The sequence below is a fragment of the Leucopleurus acutus genome, assembly GCF_964270905.1.
Source record: "Leucopleurus acutus genome assembly, chromosome: 21".
In the NCBI taxonomy this organism is placed as follows: domain Eukaryota; kingdom Metazoa; phylum Chordata; class Mammalia; order Artiodactyla; family Delphinidae; genus Leucopleurus; species Leucopleurus acutus.
Genome location: NC_139163.1, coordinates 1,894,232 through 1,914,311, shown reverse-complemented (window position 1 = coordinate 1,914,311; position 20,080 = coordinate 1,894,232). Strand labels below are relative to the sequence as shown.

Below are 20,080 nucleotides of genomic sequence, written 5' to 3'. Positions count from 1 at the left end.
TGTCTTAAACTGTTTCAGAAGAAAGATTAAATAGAATGTCTCTAAATGCAAGTATTTATCTAACATTATGTGCTATAAATTAATCATAAAGAATTTTATTTGTGTGGTGTATGTGTATTTATGACACTGAGGTATAAAAGAAAAACTGCTTTTCTGTTGCTACAGCAGACCACTTGGAGAGGTCTGTCCTGGGAAATGTGTTGCTTCTACAGGTCATTTTGGGTTCATTGTTATCCATTGCAAGGCTAAAAGAAAGAGCTGCAGAGCTAATTATTTACAGATGGAATTAACTGTATGGAAGTACGCCATAGTTATTCTCATCATGACCTCAGGTTCCAAACACTTTAAACAACCATGAGCAAAGAGCAGATGGTACGTTCACTCTTTAAAGTCATAAACATAAAGAAAAGTGTTCTTGAGGGACATAGCCTCCCTGAAAGCAGTCGTGTGCATTGTCAGTACTGGGAAGAAGCCCAGTTCCCAGTACACGTTAAAAGTATAAGATTGCTGTGAATTGAACCATACCAACACCTTTAATCTATTTGTAATAAATAAATATAATGCATTTGTCATTAACAACCTGGGGAAAGTGCAGATGGAGGGAATTACACCATCTCCATCTGTTTCTTGGGGAACTAAATTTTCTTAAGAAAAATCTACCTACATGGATTTAGATATAAAAAAGGGAGATACTGTGAAGGTGCTGAGCACTTTAATGCCCTTTAGAACATACTGAGGCTAATGTATAAATTAATCACGCAGTCTTGTTCATTTTCCAGACTTTGATCCCCGATTAGCCTTGTTTTCAGCAGGAATGAATGATAGTCCTTGTGTTTTATTGCTCTTTTAACCTCAAACGTCAGGCCCCATGGCAAAATCTAATGCAAAAATAAAGTGAGAGTTACTGTTTCTTCCCTTGCTATCTGCTATTAATTGTATATTGAAATAAATGTCTTAAGAGTATTTCAACAAAGGAAAATTAAACAAATGAGCATATTCCCATTAGCAGGAAGCATCATTTGCATCATTTGGGGAAGTTCAAATTTTTTTCAGTTTCTGGAATTGAAAAGAATAAGGAAAAGACAGGACTTAACTCCTTCAGCCAACCTGGGCTCACATTAATGCCGATAAACCTAGCGGCTTGCTGGCATAGGGATAGAATTTGTTTTACTCCATTTGTTGTCCCCTTCCTCCCTCCCTTCCGTCCTTCACATTTTCTTTCTTTACATTACTTGATAACTTTGCTATTTCCATTGTACTTAAGCCACAAAACCTTCATTTATATAAAGTTGCCATAAGGCTGTTGTTAGAAGAACAAGGTGTACACTGCCCGAAACCGTAATCAACTAGAGTAACGCGCTCAGTTCTCTTTTTCCCTCTTGTCTTTGCTCCTTCTGACCATGTGCATTATTTAATGCTGTGCACGTCTACTGATAATTCTATTTCAAATTAGATCTGAGCTTATAATGCTGTCAGGAAGGGTGGAACTTTCAATCACTCTTTAATATACCAAGACCCCTTAAGATATATACGATTCCCCTCACCACCATAGTTTGCTCTTCTGGCCTTGGGCTGTGCTAGTTTTGAACTATAAGCTTTCTGCCCTTTGGGGCTACGTCTGACATCTGGTAGACCTAGAGAAGAGACAGGAATGATGCTGTGGGGATACCATCCACCTCATAGTTTGTCAGTGGGTCCCCCTGGACTTGTGCTCTGGAGCTGTTCTGTGCTCAGTGCTTTAGCTCAGAAACCTACTTTGTTGAAGGGAGAGAGACTCATCTAATGGCCAAAGTTTCTTAATAAATGTGCATCTGCGTGCCTGTGCATTGGTAGTGCTCGTATATAACGTAGGCCAGAAAGGTGTCATCTCTTCGTCAGGAGCACGTTAAGAGACCAGATACTGGCTACAAATATACAACTCTGATTCCAAGAAGAAGCCTCCTAAGAGTCTATTTCAGGTGTAAACATTACCACGCAATATGTTTAAGTCTTTTAAAGTTTAAATCCCGATTTCTATGGACAAGAATATTATGCGAACAAGCACGTTAAACTGCTATTCATTCCTCACAGCTAAACATGTGGGAAGAGCATAGGACTAGGATTACGAATGTAATTTCTGAAATCATGCAGCAGCAGGTGGAAAACGTCTTCGACAAATCGTGAAATTGGTTTGACTGCATCATACACTATGGCCGTTGTTTGAAAGCATAAAGCATCTTACGTGTGTTGTTTTTAAACTTCGCTAATTATGCTCTTACATGCTTATAATGTTTTTGACATGTGTGTACCCGGGGTTACTGAAATTTAACTTTGTTCTGTGCACATTTACAAAGTTCCGAGGGTTTATTACCAGACAGAGCTGGGCTAGCTTGACCAGAATGGGGAAAAACTCTTCATGGGGAGTTGCTTAGGATTTTGCGCTGTGGAGCTGTGGCCAGGCTATAAAGTTTCACGGGCACAGTCATGAAAGAAAATATGCCAACATTCAGTCTTTTCAAGTCACTAATGAACGAAATGTATTTCTAAAGAATCGCTTTTTGGAGAGGAATGTCTGCCTTTTAACACAAATCTGAAGAATTCCACTGAACTTCTGAATAGCTAAATATGCAAAGGGAAGAGACCTTGGATAAATCTGGCCACAAAGCCATCATATCCCATAGTTCTGGTCAGATATTGAATAGATTAAAAAATTAAAAGTTCACATAGGTGTTCAGTTTTCCTGTGGTAAAATTGTCAGGGAAAGCAATTTAAAAATCCAGTAATGAGGACATCCCTGGCAGCACAGTGGTTAAGAATCCGCCTGCCAATGCAGGGGACACGGTTCAAGCCCTGGTCCAGGAAGATCCTAACTGCCGTGGAGCAACTAAGCCCGTGAGCCACAACTACTGAGCCTGCGCTCTAGAGCCCGCGAGCCACAACTACTGATTCCATGAGCCACAACTATTGAAGCCCGTGCACCTAGAGCCTGTGCTCCGCAACAAGAGGGGCCACTGCAATGAGAATCCCACGCACAGCAACGAAGAGTAGCCCCTGCTCGCCACAACTAGAGAAAGGCTGTGCACAGCAACAAAGACCCAATGTAGCCAAAAATAAATAAATAAATTAATTAATTAAAAAATAAAAATCCAGTAATGATATCCTTCTCACCAACAGGTCATCAAATATGTGGTGACTGGTCCTAGTTCTGGGATGGGTGGACTAGAGAGTTCATGTAACTTGTTACCTTGTCTTCATATAGAATCAGGGCTGTCATCTCACAAAAACAAGTTTCTCTTCTCATGTGTAATAACCTCTTGAGAAGGAGATTCCTGAATTCTGCAAAAACTCACCAAAGTAACATTTTGAATCTAAATAGAAAAATACCACAAACAAATTGCAGAAAACTTGGAAAAAACTACAAACTAAAATACAGGAAGTTAAATGTGAAGCACTCATCAAGCTATAAGCAGAGAAAAGTATTGTTAAAATATTTTGCCTATTCTGACCCATCATCAAAAAATATGCAAACAATAAATGCTGGAGAGGGTGTGGAGAAAAGGGAACCCTCTTGCACTGCTGGTGGAAATGTGAATTGGTACAGCCACTATGGAGAACAGTATGGAGGTTCCTTAAAAAACTACAAATAGAACTACCATATGACCCAGCAATCCCACTACTGGGCATATACCCTGAGAAAACCATAATTCAAAAAGAGACATGTACCACAATGTTCATTGCAGCTCTAGTTACAATAGCCAGGAGATGGAAGCAACCTAAGTGTCCATTGACAGATGAATGGATAAAGAAGATGTGGCACATATATACAATGGAATATTACTCAGCCATAAAAAGAAACGAAATTGAGCTATTTGTAATGAGGTGGATAGACCTAGAGTCTTCACCTAGAGTGAAGTAAGTCAGAAAGAGAAAGACAAATACCGTATGCTAACACATATATATGGAATCTAAAAGAAAAAAAGGTCATGAAGAACCTAGGGGTAAGACAGGAATAAAGACACAGACCTACTAGAGCATGGACTTGAGTATATGGGGAGGGGGAAGGGTAAGCTGTGACAAAGTGAGAGAGTGGCATGGACATATATACACTATCAAATGTAAAATAGGTAGCTAGTGGGAAGCAGCCACATAGCACAGGGAGATCAGCTCTGTGCTTTGTGACCACCTAGAGGGGTGGGATAGGGAGGGTGGGAGGGAGGGAGGTGCAAGAGGGAAGAGATATGGGGATCTATACGTATAGCTGGTTCACTTTGTTAAACAGCAGAAACTAACACAACACTGTAAAGCAATTATACTCCAATAAAGATGTTAAAAAAAAGTTTTGCCTAAAGCCTTTTATTCTATGTTTTTTGTATCTTTTTTTGTTTTTTTAACTTAACAGTGCATTGTGAACACTTGTATGAGTTAAAACATCCTTCTGTTATCCTCTTGTGTTGACAGGGGTGGGGTGAGGGCAATTCTCTTTCTTGCCAGAGTTCTAACCATCTCTGATGTAAGACAAAAGTGTGGGTGGAATGGGGCCAAAATTTCATCTTTAGTATGATGAAGACTAGGTTGGCAAATGTGACTTACAAATGCCGTCAAAGGGCCATATTAATACTGAACCCCAAGTTAAGCAGCTTATCCATCCAGGAACAGATGGTCCTGATCTGATGTAGGTCTTCCTCTGCAACACTCCTGTCCAGACAATTTTAAATACTAGAGGAGTAAAGGAGAGCTAATGCTACCTGCAGGAAAACTCATTCCCAAGAGGAAAAGGCAGCATTCTTTATACCCTTTTCCTACTGATCAAAGTCAGCCGTTTCTTGATGATAAGGAAATGTGACAAGATGAAGAGGAATCAGGAGTGTCAGCTAACTAAATTTCCTGGAGGGAAACATTGGGATTGAGAATGAAAATGTTTCCACCCACGTCCATCAAAATATAATATTGCATTTAATGGCTGTGTTGTATTTTGTTACTACAAATATAACATCAGTATCTAAATTAATCCTTTCTTGTGGGATACTTTGTTTCCAAAAGTTCACTACTAAAAACAGTATTTTGCTATATCTTTGTGCCAATGTTTTGCATTTCTTTATAGTTATTTCTTTAAGATTAATTACTTAGTATATATTGGCAAATTTCCCTCCAAGAAAGGCAATTAATAATGCAAATGCCCATAAGCAGTGTTGTAAATTATCACACTCCTGAGAAATTTTTAGATTCCTGGCAACGTCAGTATAACAGCGAGTGGTTCTTCTTAATCTTTACAAATTATTATTAAAAAGAAAAAGGCTTGATACAATTTCTTCCCCCATTCCTTTGCTCACTGCGGGTATTTAACCTGTTGTGTATATTTAGTGGCCATTTACGTCTTCTTTTGTGAATTACCTTTTTAGGTTAGCCCTACTTTCTTTAAATAGTTAATATGCTATATTTATTTGCTAGGATTTTCATCTTATAATACAGTGTATGTAGTAAAGGGTTTTTGCAAGGTGTGAAACACTGTAAAGATTCCCGTACAAATTCTAATTTATATTAATGGTTATTTCTTTAAATGCAATATATTCAGTTTTTATCCTGAGTGTTGAAGGTGCTTATTTACATCTGTTACCTTTAAAAATTTCAAATCGAGTTGTTTTTTTCCAAAATAGATTTGGAATCCATAAGAACTGAGGTTGTTAACAAGATTAATACTATAAATAGCCCATGTTAATTTTTAGCTGATTAATTAAAATATGTGGAAGTATGTTCCATTTAGGTATTTTGCCTCTCTATAACTTAAAAAAAAATACCTCTAGTACCAATGTTTGGGTCATTTTATCTGATAATTTCTCCCACGAACCAAAACCGATTTCAGCGTGTGAAACCTCGGCATTGTATTCCACCGCCATCACAAAATCCTGCCATCCCTTCACCCCAGTCCTTGAACTTCGAGGTGACAGTTTGTGAGAAGAGCATTTTTGCTTTCTGCTCCTTTGTGGGAAAATCTTATTTATGGCTTCCATCAACCAGAATGCTCTAGCTCTGTTGCCTTTCACATCAAAAGTAAATATTTCTCAAAGCCATGCCATCATTGAGTTGAGTCCCCTTTGGCTACTGTGGAAAATGACGTTGCCACATCTATTATATGTGACCTGGCATGACCTTCCTACATTAATGCGTGGCCTCATTACAAACGCTAAGTACTGTGTTTCCTCTTTAATTCTCAGTGGGGCACAAATATATTAACCCCTGACATTTTTCCTTATAGGGAGGAGAGAATGAAAGGAATGCATTGAACCTTCCAATAGCCATCAGTGGGCTATTTTGCTTCAAAAAGGCAAGCAATTATTTTGGAGTAGTTTGTTGTTGTTACTGTTGTTTGAAAGTTGTCCCTAGAAAATAAAACTATGCAAATAAATACTAAGTATGGTACAACACCTATTTGTGCAGTAGGACCACTGATCATCCAGTTTCCCAGGAGTCTGAGCATTGCGCCGGGTCCCGGAGATGGCTTTCCTCTCTGCAGCACAGGAAATCCAGTTACGCTCACGTGAGGGCACCCAGAAACATACTCAGGGAACCCCACTTCAGATGAGCGAGTTTGCGATAAGGCAGAAAGTACGTAGAATGCCGTAAAAAACAATAAACAAAAATCATGTTTGGGTGTCAAGCAGTTTAGAAATACAGAAGTGCGGTATCTACTATTACCTGTAGAGGTCTTGGCTTTGAAATATTGTCCGGTTTCTTTTTCCCTCTCAGTCACTAGCTGAGCTACCAGGAGGAAAGTAATACTTATCTCTCTGAGGCCTTTGGGGCTTATCCATTCTTTTAAAAGTGGGAGCTTTTCAGGAAAATCATCAGTCATTGCCTGGATACTAAAGAGAGGAAACGTCATCCACTAAACAATGACCATTTTGCTGTTTGCAATGAACCGTTCAGTTGGGGATTTTTTGTTGTTGTTTCTTTGAGCTGAATGAGGTCATTCATCACTTTATCTCCCCCCAGGGCTAGTTATTTTGGAGCTTACGAGTAAGAAGAAAGAAAGGAAGAAAAGGGAGGTGGAGAGTGCAGTGTTTCCACTAGCCTCCTAATCATAATGATTTGTGAGCTAACTGAACTAAAGTAGTATGAAGTGTGTGTGCTGCGTGAATCACTGTATTAGTTTTGAGATACGCTGGGCTCTGTGTAGATGAGCTTTGGTCTTGTAAGTGGTGGCTATGCTCTAATGGTGTCCCATTCAACTTAAAATAAGATTACCCTCACTCACAATGGCTCTAGAGGTGCATATAATCTGGCCCCTTGCCTCAAGTCTCGGCATTCCAATCACACCACTTTTTCTGTCCCTGAAACACTCCAAAATTACGCCACCAAAGGGCCTTTTCCAGGAAGCCTCTTCTTCCTTGCATTTGTGGGTCCATATTGTTACTCACATCAGAATTCATTCTTGCATTGCAGAGGAAAAGCCTTTCTTGTCGATTCTATGTAAAAACACTCCCCTCTCAGGTGCTCTGTACCACCACGTCCTGTTTTAGTATGTTTATAACAGCTCTTGCTGTCATAACTGATCATGTTTATTGATATATGTACTTGTTCATTGTCTGTCTCCCTAACTACTGTAATCTGGGAGACCAGGGACCTTATCTATCTTGTTCACCACTCTCTCCAGCACCTAAAAGAGTGCTTGGCATGTAGTTAGTCCTCAGTACAGAATTGCTGAAGGAGTTCATGCTTGTCTAGTCTGTGTACAGCTACATAATTTTATTATCCAGATGTCATCAACTACTTCAAGACCGCTGCTGACCAATTCAAGACACCCCAGGCAAACAAACCTTATTTTTGTAACTACACCAAAATGTCCAATGCAAGATTAAGTTGACATCTGAGATGCAGGCCCTGGAGGCCCAGTAACGAAAAAGACACATACGCTCTTTGACTTCATGGCCCAAATTAGTAGCAATGGTATAATTAAACAAGCAAATAGAATACAGTATGATACGTTCAACATGAAAGAAAACGTAGTTTAGAATGATCCCTAGCTAGGGCACCTAATGCAGTTTAGGGAGACTGGTAAAGACTTCTTGGAGGAAGTGTCTCTAATCAGGTGCTTGGAATGAGCAAAGAGGTCAGAGAAGGATGAGGCTGAAGATTAAAAAAAAAAAAATCAAGCGTGTTAAGTGTTTGGGTCTTACCTGAAGGAAATGAGAAGCAAGGCAAAATTTTAAGCAAAGAACTAGATGGTCAGATTTGTATTCTAGGGATATCACTTGACTGCATTATTAAAGCAAATGTACGGAAGCTAGACCTCAAGTAGGTAGTTAGAAGCTGTTACTGCCAGTTAAAAGCCGTCGCATTAATCCAGTCAGGATGTGATGGGGCTTTGATCTAGGAAGTGACAGTGGAGAGAGGCAAAGTACTCTTTCAGAAGTACAGTCATTGGGACTTTGTTATTGATTCGATATGGGCATTTAAAAGAGGATAAAAGGTGAAATACACCCGGGTTTCTGACTTGTACAATAGGGTGGTGGTATCTTCCATTCTTTGGTTCAATACATCTTTACTAAACAGTGTCTGTGAACTTGTAACTGTATAAACATTGGGAATATGATCATCAATTGGCACAAAAAGTCATGAAGTAAGGAAATAAAAAATTAAATATAGAGTATGACAGGTACCAATGTGTGCTCTGGAAGAAAATAAAACAGGATAAGTGGGATGAGAGTGCCGGTCCAGGAGGGCGTCACTAATAAATGGCATTTGATGAGAGTGCCGGTCCAGGAGGGCGTCACTAATAAATGGCATTTGAATGGAGATCTGAAGGAAAGGAGGGAGCCAGTCACACAGAGAGGAGAGTAGATGAAGAGGATGGACACGTGCAAAGGTCCTGAGGCTTGTTGTGTTTGAGGAACAGCAAGGTTGGTGTCTTGGTGTTGAATATCAGAGTGAGCCAGGAGGCAAGCGGTGAAAGGCACCATTGGAGAGTAGCTGGGAGCCTGGTCCTGGAGAGGGGTGAGATTCTAAATCAGAGCTCTGTTATTCTGAATCAGGATCCAGTTTCATTATCCCCCTTATCACAAGCAGCATTCGGAGTAATATCCAGTTGGCCAAAAGGTTCGTTCAGGGTTTTCAGTAACGTCTTAATGGAAAACCCCAAACAAACCTTTTGGCCAACCCACTACTAAGTTTTCTTTGCTTCTTTCAGATAGAAGCAGTTTCTCTTTATAGACCCAGCCAGTCTGAGTACAGTGCTTTTGTGACCTAGAATCACTGGATAATAATTGTCAGATGCCATCAAAATTGTTTTAAAGATATGTTAATATTAGTGTTTCTTAATAATAATAATAATGTGACTTTTTAAAATTAAATTTTATTTTTTTTGCCTGCGTTGGGTCCTCGTTGCTGCGCAAAGCCTTTCTCTAGTTGCGGCGAGCGGGGGCTACTCTTCGTTACGGTGCGCGGGCTTCTCACTGTGGTGGCTTCTCTTGTTGCAGAGCACGGGCTCTAGGCACAGGGTCTTCAGTAGTTGTGGCTCGCGGGCTCTAGAGCACAGGCTTAGTAGTTGTGGTGCACGGGCTTAGTTGCTCCACAGCATGTGGGATCTTCCCAGACCGGGGATTGAACCTGTGTCCCCTGCATTGGCAGGCAGATTCTTATCCACTGCACCACCAGGGAAGTCCCAACGTGACATTACTTACTTAAAGAAAGTAAAAAATACTATGGGAGTAGACCAGTCCGGCAACAGATCCGAGCTAGCCTTGAGCAAAACTGGGAAGCAGGAAGAGATACTCCTGAACACTTTTCTTTCCTTTTGCTTGTCCTTTTTTCCCACTGTTTTCTGTTAGAAGCCCCCAACACAGTGCTAAAGGTTCTTCCCTCACCTGCGTGTCATTCCAGCTCAGATCTACCTATTGAGCTCCCTCAGGATGTTAATTGTTGCTTTCCAGTGTGAAAGCCAGACAATCTGATAAATTTGATGAATTCATCTGAGCTCTTTTGCTAATGGAAAAGGCTCGCCCACCATCTTCCCTCCTGTCCTGTGTGATATTTACAATCCATAGTCACCTATTCCAGTTTCCCCTGTGTTTACTTTTTTAGGCCGACACTTGGCAATTAAAGTGTCATACATAATCAGCAGAGAAGATATTTGGGGCAGATGGGGTCCTATGAAGTCTTAAGTGAAAAGCAAAGAGGCTTCAACGTACACTGTTTACTAACAAACTAGGCCCTTTCTGTAGATGCCATGTATCTTCATCCTGTTAGAATGCAGTGAACTCAAAGTCAGTTAAGAAGAGCAAGTGTTACACTAGTTAATAGCCAAGGAGACTGTTAAATGATCAGCATCTGGCCCGTATAAAGTTCCAAAAGACCTTTCTGTGTACCAGAAAAGCCCCACAGTAGCTTTTCCGTAGCTAACGGTCACTTCATGACTGGAATAGATACACATTCTTAAAAATTTTAAGAATTAAAAAAAGAAAAATTGAGAAGTCAGAACCCAACTAAATCCTTATATCAATCTCAGTAGAGATCGTATAGTGAACAACCTACCATCATTAAATCATATATACATAAAACACAGAATATAGCTTCTTGGTGTGTCATTGTTTCAACCCATTATTGTTTTTAATGAGGAGTTGGGCTGTTGATATATTTAATTCATGTACTTTTGTGTTTTCATGTGTTTTCCCAAAGGCCTTCAGCCAGTGACTGCATTTTTAATAAATTGCATTTGAAATAAATAAATAATAGTGGTTTATTATACTGGGACTGACTTTTTTATGATACGATTAAAATGGACAAATATTTAACACTACGTTTTAAGTCATTCAAACCCGAATTTTGTGGGGATTTTCCTCCCTGAAAATGATAATACTATGAAATGTTCCCATTACAAGAATAATTGTAGAACATTCAATTGAGAATAACACTTAAATAGAAAAAATTTTCTGAGAATGTGAATTTTTCAAATAATTTATGTGATGAAAATCTAGTACTGCTTATTTATATCTGTGTCCATTGTAGGTTTTTTAAACCAAAAATTCCATATTTTTTCTTTTATCAAAAAATCCTATCTCACTATAATACAAGTAATTATGATTTTAATAAGATTAAGTGTAGATGTTCAAATTGCTAAAGATTAAAAAGTTAGCCTCAATTTTTACAGAATTGTTTTTGTGCCTCGGCAAAGGTTTTATTCTGTTTCAAGACAATATTTATGCCTCTTACATTTTTCCCCTTTGGAGAAAGAATTTTGGCATAGTTCCTAGAATAAGAATGAGGGAAATATAATGCACATTCTAACACATTAAGATGGGGGTATCTTCAGCAAATGGATTCAGCATCTGAATACCAATGACAGTTTAATTGCTTATTAACAACATTTTAAGCTGTCTGATGAATGCACATGGTGGAAATATTCTTAAAATCATTTTTCATAGCAGCAAAAAAATGCTATAACTGTCCACTTAAGATCATTAAAAAAACATTAGATGTAAATTTCAAATAGGCATATCCTTTGGAATAGTCCCGTTTATCATTACTGTGTACATATGTAAGTGTGCACATGCTATAGAGAGTATATCTGTACACATTAGGCACATACGCAGGTATAGCGTAGCACTTTCAGTATTAAATACATGCAAATTTAGAAAATAAATTCCTTTTCTGTTCAGGGAGCTATCAAGTCATGTTTTGTATACAAGTGCCTAAGCAGTGTTAATTCGCCATATCTTTATAGCACATCCGAGCAAGCAGGGTATTTCTCATTATAGGAAGTACAGGCATATCATTTCCAGTGCTTGTGAAATTAGGCCTTTGAATTTACTATCCTACACTTTTTATCAAATGCTCAATTATTCTCAAATTTGAATCCATAAAAGCAGACTGTTAATGATATATGGAGGTTACTGGAATTAGCATTCTTGAAGAATTTCTGGGAAAAGACACTTTTTTCCTGAAGAGCTTTTTGTCCAAATAAATCAATGCAAATTGGACAAAAACTGTTACAAGTATTAGGGAGTCATTGATATGCAGGGACTAACGCCGCCTGCAGAGCTCTAGGTATAGATCACTGAGTCACAGGACTGTTCTCTGTCTGCAGGGAACTTCTACTTTAGATGGTGAGTCTGCACAGGGCATACAACTTAAATTCACTGTAGAAACACATTTAGATCTACGCTGAGCTTTGTAGAGCTGGAATGCGGAGGGACGCACAGTAAAGGTGAAGGGAGCAAAGGCTGTGGAGTCAGATGGTCCTGGTGTGAATCCTGGTCAGAGCCACTTACTACTGTGAAAACTAGATGGAGTTTTTGCCCACGGAGCCTCAGTTTCCTCTTGTATAAAATGAGGATATTAGCATGTATTTCATGGTGGTGACTATGAATATTACATAATTCAGTATGTGTAGTACATATTCAGTGTCTCATAGTTTCTTCCTCGGTGCTCTCAAGTGGTAGAGTGATGAATAGAAAGACTTATCAAAATAGTTGAATAAATTGGGAGGTTTTTTTTAAAGTAACTGAACTAAACAAGCACATAAGGGAAGATGGCATGATTCTGAGGGACCCTTGGATTCACAGGAAGATAGATCATCAGTTCAAGTTGCAGCGTGTGAGAAAGCTGGGCCACTAGCTTTTCCTGAAGGTTCTGGTGGTCACCGAAGGCAGGACCCCGCGTCTCTGATGAAGCTGCCAGTCCTGGGGCATTGGGTGGTGTCGAGGCAGCCGCGGAGGGGCCTGTCCCAGGAGCGCCGTGAGCCCGCAGACCTCCTGCGTCTACGGAGGATCGTGTCGTAGCCAAGAAGAGGCACTCTCAGTGTGGGTGAGGCTGGTCGCTGCAAGGGTTAAATGAAATTGTGCACATACGTCACTTAGTGCCACACCTTACACAGGGCAAACAGTACATGTTGATTATTCACACTGTCATTTACCTTACAAATTATAGTAGAAAATGGAGCATAAAGAAATATAAGAAAGATGATACCTCTCAGGATTTTTGGCGGACAAGGAAGTGATGTCAAGACTTCCAAGAAAAGATAAGAACTTGGTTGAATTTTTTAAACTGGTGAAAGTCTGGTGAATAAGATGTAGAAGCATATCTTGGGCCCAGGAGCAAGCCCCCGCCTCCCTGAAATTTCTGTGATGTGCTGACTCCTGTGATACCTTTCCAACCGTAGGAGCTCAGTAAATGCTCTTGAATAAATGGCTGCCTGAGTGGATGAGTACATTTCCCAGAGTGGAGAGGAGGGCTGGACGCACGAGTGTCCTCATCCTTTCTGAGCGAGTTGAGTTTCAGGAGCTGCATGCCTTGTGCAGACAGGGAAGGAAGACTGCGTCTGCAGTCCAGCTGACGGCTGGTGTTCAGACTGGACGTCGCACTTTGTTTCCCAGGCCCCCAAGCTGCTCACTGTGAAAAGGCTGGGCTTGCGCACCGCCCTCTTGGCCTGCAGTGCAGTAGAGGAGCATGCACCCCATGGTTGCTTCTCATACACTAGTCAGTCTCCCGGAAGACACACACCTTGTAAAGGTGGGAAACCACTCATGGCCTTGGAAAGTCTGTTTCATTATATAAGATCTTTTGGAGGAGCGATTCTGACATTAGTATTATTATGAGTAATTTTAATATCTGCATTTCCCTTTGTAAATTTATTGAGAAGTGAGTGTCTCCCTAGATACCGTTTATTTTAAATTTTGTAATATCAGAATGGACTCTTGCTGCACTAGAGAAACTGCCTCTGGCTGTATTCCAGTCATCTGATTTTTTTTTCTCGCCCGCCGGACTGTCTATCGATCTAGTCACCTAAGGTGAGGGGAAAAAAAAAAAAAACAAGCTCAACAAAAATTGTATTCAGGGCTCCTGTGATCATTTCTTCCCCTTTCGTGGCAGCAGGAGGGCAGTGAGGGAGGGGCTATTTCTCCCTCTAACTTGAGGAAAATAAGAAAATCACAGCTACACACAATTTATATAGTCATGCCGCCACTGAAAGGAGAATAGGTCTATGCACATTTCCTATAAAAGAGAAAGCAAACTTGGCCCACTCCAAAATTTAGTCTTCTGTCTATTTCTGAAACACTTTATGTAACTGAAAAATCTGGCTGTTTATATTGCGTAGTAGTATTTGCACCAATGAAGAACCTACATAAAATAGCCACGTGTGTTACTATTCTAATGGCAAACCTTTTAGGCAAATGAGAAGGTTTCTGGTATGCATTGTCATTAATTTTGAATAAATCAAACTTAACGCAATGAGGAGGAAAGTAAAAACATTAGATAACTACCTAATGCTTTAAATCCTAAATACTTTATTTGAAATGAAGTTTCATTTTCATCTTTATATTTTAATTAATAGCTTACCATTCTTTAGTATAAATATACTATTTCTCAAGTGCTAAATAATAATATATTCATGACAAAAAATTAGAAAAGTTATTCTTATGGAATTTGGGGCTATATTTTCTTAGTATCAGCCTCCCCGCCCCCCAACTCTCTTCTCTTGTAGTAAAAGCTATTTTGGGTAAAATAAGATTATTTTCATCCTTTTCAAACGGAGCCTTTAGCTTTCTCTGAGACAGTGGAGTGGAAGGTCTCGACAGAAGACCCTGGAGAAATACGGACGTGAGCAGAAAGCACCGGAGGGAGAGCAAGGGAGGCAAAGGGCAGGGCGTGGGGGCGCCAGGAGGCATGAGAGCAGACAGGCAGGGGCAGGGGATTAAAACTGATGGTGCCAGGATGTCCAGGGAGCACAGCTGTGGGACAGGGTGGGCCCAAGCGCACCTCCCGAAGGCCAAGGGCACCGCACGGACGCTCTGACTTAGGGCTGGAGCAAGGATTGCAAGCAGCAGCAAGAAAGGGAACTTTTCTTACAGACTCGTGTAGCAGCTCCGTTTCCATCACTCTAACCTGATGACCTGCGCTCTCCTACTCTACAGGAAAAATAAAGGCCCTCTGGAGTCAGGATGCTTTCCGCTTCACCCCAGCCTCCCCGCAGACCCTAAGCACACGTGTCCACCAATTCCTCCTCTTCACCAGTGATCTCTGCATCAAGGGCTATTAATCCTCGCGACTCCTGTCCCTCCTGAGGCTCCATTCCGTAGATCTTACTGTCTCTTCTATCAACTTCTTCCTCCCCAACACGTGCCTTCAGCATAGAAACATGCTCAAATCTCAAAAAACAATAGGAAAAAGAACGAAAAACAGAAGCACAACTTATAAAGTCGCTCGTATGCCTTTCCCCATTAGCTGGTGGCCTGTGGGAATGGTCTTTCTTCACTGTATATATACAGCCTACCTACTGCTGACACTCTTGGTTGCCTACCTACCATATTGCTCCCCCCTCCCCAGTTTTTTCCTGATAGAACCTTCGTTTTGTTCAGCTCTCCACCAGACTCATCCTCAGATATGGATTTTGTTGAACAGCACCTGGATTTTCCCTTCTTATTGTTATTGGCCCACGGTAGACATGTTTCCTAAGTTTGCCTAACAAAACTGAAAAGACCTGTCTTTTAGTCCATGATAGTGTGTGCACTTCCATCTATCTCTTTCTGGAAGGTAAATAGAGAAACTTGTACCTACAATCTATCTTCAAGCCATGGAAGAACCAGTTTTAGGATGAGGCCTACTGAAGATGGCAGGGATCAAAGAGAAATGCCCTGATTACACTGAAATGCTGAATTAAGTAGCCCTGAAGCCTGCGTAACCTTTGAATTCCTGTTAGGTAAAATCATAAGTCTGCTCCTACAAAAGCTATTTGGAGTTGGGTTCTGTTGCTGTCATCACAAAGCACCCTAATTTGCACCTGTCTCCCGCAGACCACCTTTTCCTCCTCTTATTCAGTCCTCTGCCTGCTCTGGCCATAGCTGAAAGAACTCCCAAAGAAACAGCTGTGGCCAAGGTCACCCGTGCATTTTTACCAAGTTCCAGAGAGACTCTTTCCTTCTTCTTTAATAGAGGAAGATGGATTTCCTCTTTAATACTCCTTGCTTCTTGAAATACTGTGTTATTTTGCATTGGAATTTTTGGCAACACAGTTCCTGGGTCTTTTCTTAACCTTAAAACTATTGCTTTTCCTAAGCAATTCTGTGGCACAGCACTGCTACCAGAATTCAGGTCTGTAAATCAGTTTTTCCATTTGCTGTCTCTCCTAGGATGGTTCTCAGTATCTTAAAATTGTCGCGTCCAACACTGCCCTTGTCATGCTTCTCCTCCTCATTCTGGATCTCAGATTTTATCCTTCTGTGTCATCCTTCCCTGGTTAATTATTTTTCTGACCACTCAGTTCCTCATGACAGCAACTTGTCACCCCAGATGCCTCTCTTCCTCCCATGCCCAGTGTCCACTAGGTACCCAGGTTAATGAGATGCTTCTCAAGCCATTCCTTGCCTCTTCATCCCTCCTGTTTCTGCCCGAGATCAAACTCTGCGTATCTCTTCCCTAGACCGTTACAATAACCTGTAACTAGCTACCAGCTTCTGTTCTTATGCCCTTTGAAACTAGCTTTCATCATATTTCCAGCCAGAATAAATTTTCTAAGTTAAAATGTGATCACGTTAGCCCCTCTGCCTCTGAAAATGTCCATTTACATGCGATTTTCTATAGGAGAGAGTAAATATTCCCTTAAAGGCATACGAGTCTTGGCATCGCTTTTGACCCTCACGTTCTTTGTCACCTCCATACTAGCCACACCGAATTAGCCACTTTGATGCTTTACATTCATGTATTTTCCAAGTTTGCAATACTCTCTTCCTTATGTCCAGTTAATAAACTTTTTCACGTCTAATATTATTTCTCTGCAGTCTTCTAAGAATATTTGATCTCTCTCTTCTTTTGATCATCCTGCTAATTATAAATATCTATAGCATAGCATTTAACACACTTTATCACACGTAATTATTTACGTGTCCTCTTCCATACTTGATTTTAAGTTCCCTCAGGAGAGCAGCAGTCTTATTCATCACTGGATCTCCCCCATTTTTAAATAAATAAATGGTAAAAGGGTTCAGTTTCTTCACTGCCATTCCGTTAAGCTCAGTAATTCCAAAGTGTTGATCTACAGTATTCTCCGAAAAGGAGAGAAAGTGCTTTTCTCTCACAGACCAATTCTAATCAATATTTAGCAGCTGCCTGGAACTCTCCGTTGAGAAAGAACTCTCTGTATTGGAGCTCAGTTTAGCTGGAGGGCATCATGGTCAATTAGGATGAGCAGGGGGTGTCTCTTTCGTTCTGAAGGTTTTATTCCTCAGGTATACAGTAGTTAATATTTTCTGTAGCTTTCCAAGTATCTAACATTGTTAGAGATACAGAATTATATTAAATACTGGAATCAGGAGGGACACGAAATCATCTTTAATGTAGAGTTAGAACAACTTTAGAGAGCATAACTTTGCTTTACATATAAGGAATCTCAGAAGCAACAGGGAGAACATTGTTTTCCTGTGATGTTACGGTTAGTCTAGAACCCAGGTTTCCTAATGATTGATCCGATATTATGCTACGATTGCCTATTACAAAAGGAACTAAAGATAATACTGTGCTGGAATCCCTGAAACCTTGAACATGCATCATGTTTTCAGAATTGCAACATTATAGAGGTGCATCTGAATGTAAAACGTTAGGCAACCCTGTTCCGTATTCAAGTAGAGACTGAACTGCTCCATCTTCTAGCGTAATGAATTATGTGAGGCACTAGTGGCAGTCTGATTGGTATCTGTAGCAGAGGAGAACAGTACGCAGTTCATTAGATGTAGCTCATGGTGGTGAGGACAGGCTCTCAGTTCAGTCTCACATGAAAAGTTGCCTCACCTTGGGGTAGTTGCTCGGTGCTCTTTGCTGCACTTTTCCACCTGAAGTCGTAACCTCAGAGGCTAGTTGTTCGTATTCTGCTAATGTCTGCGAAAGACTTGTAAGGAGACTTTAGATACAAATATTTGCTATTAATGTGAATTTCAGAGGCAATTCTTCATGGGTTGATCGTGCCTTTGTCTTATCAGCAGAGACACCACCTGCCTTTGTTGTAGGTTGTATTCTCCAGGAAGTTCATAGAGTGAATGGCTTTGGAAAGCAGAGATAATGTCTTTGTCTGGAGCAGAAGTGAGGTTTGCTTATTGCCTGTTATGAAAGAGTCAGGCTCCCTAACCTCAGGGTTCCTCTCCAGTAACAAAGCCCACTGCACGAGCACGTATCATCTGGCCCTCTGTGTGTGACCCTGTGGGAACGGGGGTTCCAAATGCTGCTACATTAGCTTCTGCTATTCGTGTGGGTAATAACCTGCCCCTTGTTTCTGACCTAAAATGGCCTGTCTTCTGACAGCATCCATTACACCGTGGCACACTAACTTCTTAGCCGGCAAGTACAGTAAAGTCTCAGGCCTTTCCCACTTCTTGGCATCTGAATTCTGTATATGTTTCTACTGGGAACTCTCACTCATTATAATGAACTCTGTTCATTATCATTAGTTTTTTCTTTCATTCGAATGAATATTTTTTCCCAGGAAAGTGATCACTGATTGGAATGTTCAGATTATGAAATTTAATAGCAGAGACCCGGGATAAGCCAAAGCTTTCACAGGCTTACTTGGATAATCAAACTGTTGGCTCTCGATTAAATGAGGAAATGTTTAGAAGCTTACTGAGCTATTTTGAGTTTCCGTTTCTATTGTAGATGCTAAGTACTGCGAAAATATCTCATTAATGTTTCTACTATGTGGAGTGTCCTTCAACCATCTATTAGTCTAAACACTGGTCTCCAGCCTGAATTCCTCAGGGAACAAAAAGACCTTCTAGATGCATGGTGAGCACACCATTGTTTGACATTGTGCTTAATCATCTGAGTTACTGATTGAGAAGTTGCCCTGTGGTCCTGTATATACTCCTCATCTTTTCTTAAATAGATCATAGGCCACAGAATGGCAAGTCACATTTTTAAACAGATATATCTATAATTCCAACACATTTTAGGCAGTCGATAAATGTTTGGTGACTATTATGAAAAAAATTCTAAATGCTATATAATTATCTATTATTATATGCTTCCCCTTTTTAAAAAAACAGAAATTTTGGAAAATTGGACAAAATAAAAAATTCTGGTTATTCTTTAAGATTGTAATTCCAAAATTATTCTATAAAAATATGAATGAAGAAAGAATACAAATAATATTTAGCTCCTTGATTTAATTATCTTTGAGTGCTTACACATCATAAATGAAAATCATAACAGATGTCACTGTTCAGTAACATATGAGAGAAAAAATACCTTGATTCTGAATTCAGTTATTCTCTCAAGTTTACTGTGGGTGAAGCACTGCATACCAGCCTGATACTGAGACCCTGGGGCAGTAAAGGCTCCAGAGAATTCTTGGTGGATCTGCTCCGTGAAGCTGGAGTTTTATTAACTGAAAAAGTGGATCGTGACACTTCGCCCCAAGCTGCTTCCCTGAGGATGCTCTCTTAGCGGTGTTGTGAGAATAGCACCTTCATATCTAAAACCAGGAGCTGGGAAGCTCTCATCCATAGTGCTTACGAGTATTTCTCACTGGAAGATAAGCATGACCCTAGGCCTTCCTCCTAAGGACTGTGTCATGGTATGAGAAGCAGATAACGTCCCCTACTCCTGCGTCTATTGAATGATAATTTCAGAGTCCAGTATTAGGAGGAAATTCTGGATCGCTAAGAAGTTTCTGATTAGGAATCTTCAAGGATTACAAGCAGAATTTTCTGAACTGTATTAAACATCTTAGCAATCCTTTCCTCACCATTCTGTTCCAGACAGTATTGTTCTTAAGAGTTGATATGCCAAAAGAGATAGGGACTCTGAACAGTTTATAATCTCACTTCATCTGCTTTTCTTATCAATCCTTATCAAATAAATTTCTTCTATCAGAATGTTTACAAAACTTACCCTGGTATAATATTATAGCTGGGCCATCTCTTATTTTTTAACAAAATTGTGTAATAATCACTGTCATAATTTGAAGTAAAGATTCTAGCCTACACCACATGTCTTTTGAGGAGAAATGTGGCAAGTCATTCCAGAAAATGAAGATTAGGAGAGATATTATCTTTAAATATTGACAGGAGAGAATAGTCTGTGAAAATATTCGGAAAACAGTTAATGACTGAAGGAATTGGGT

General features: G+C 40.1%; 1 long non-coding RNA gene across 1 annotated transcript in view; it reads left to right on the top strand.

The window, feature by feature from the left end:
• Nucleotides 1-20,080, top strand: part of LOC309977642 — a 918,540-nt gene that overhangs the window by 667,367 nt on the left and 231,093 nt on the right. The gene's annotated exons all lie outside the window — the stretch shown is intronic.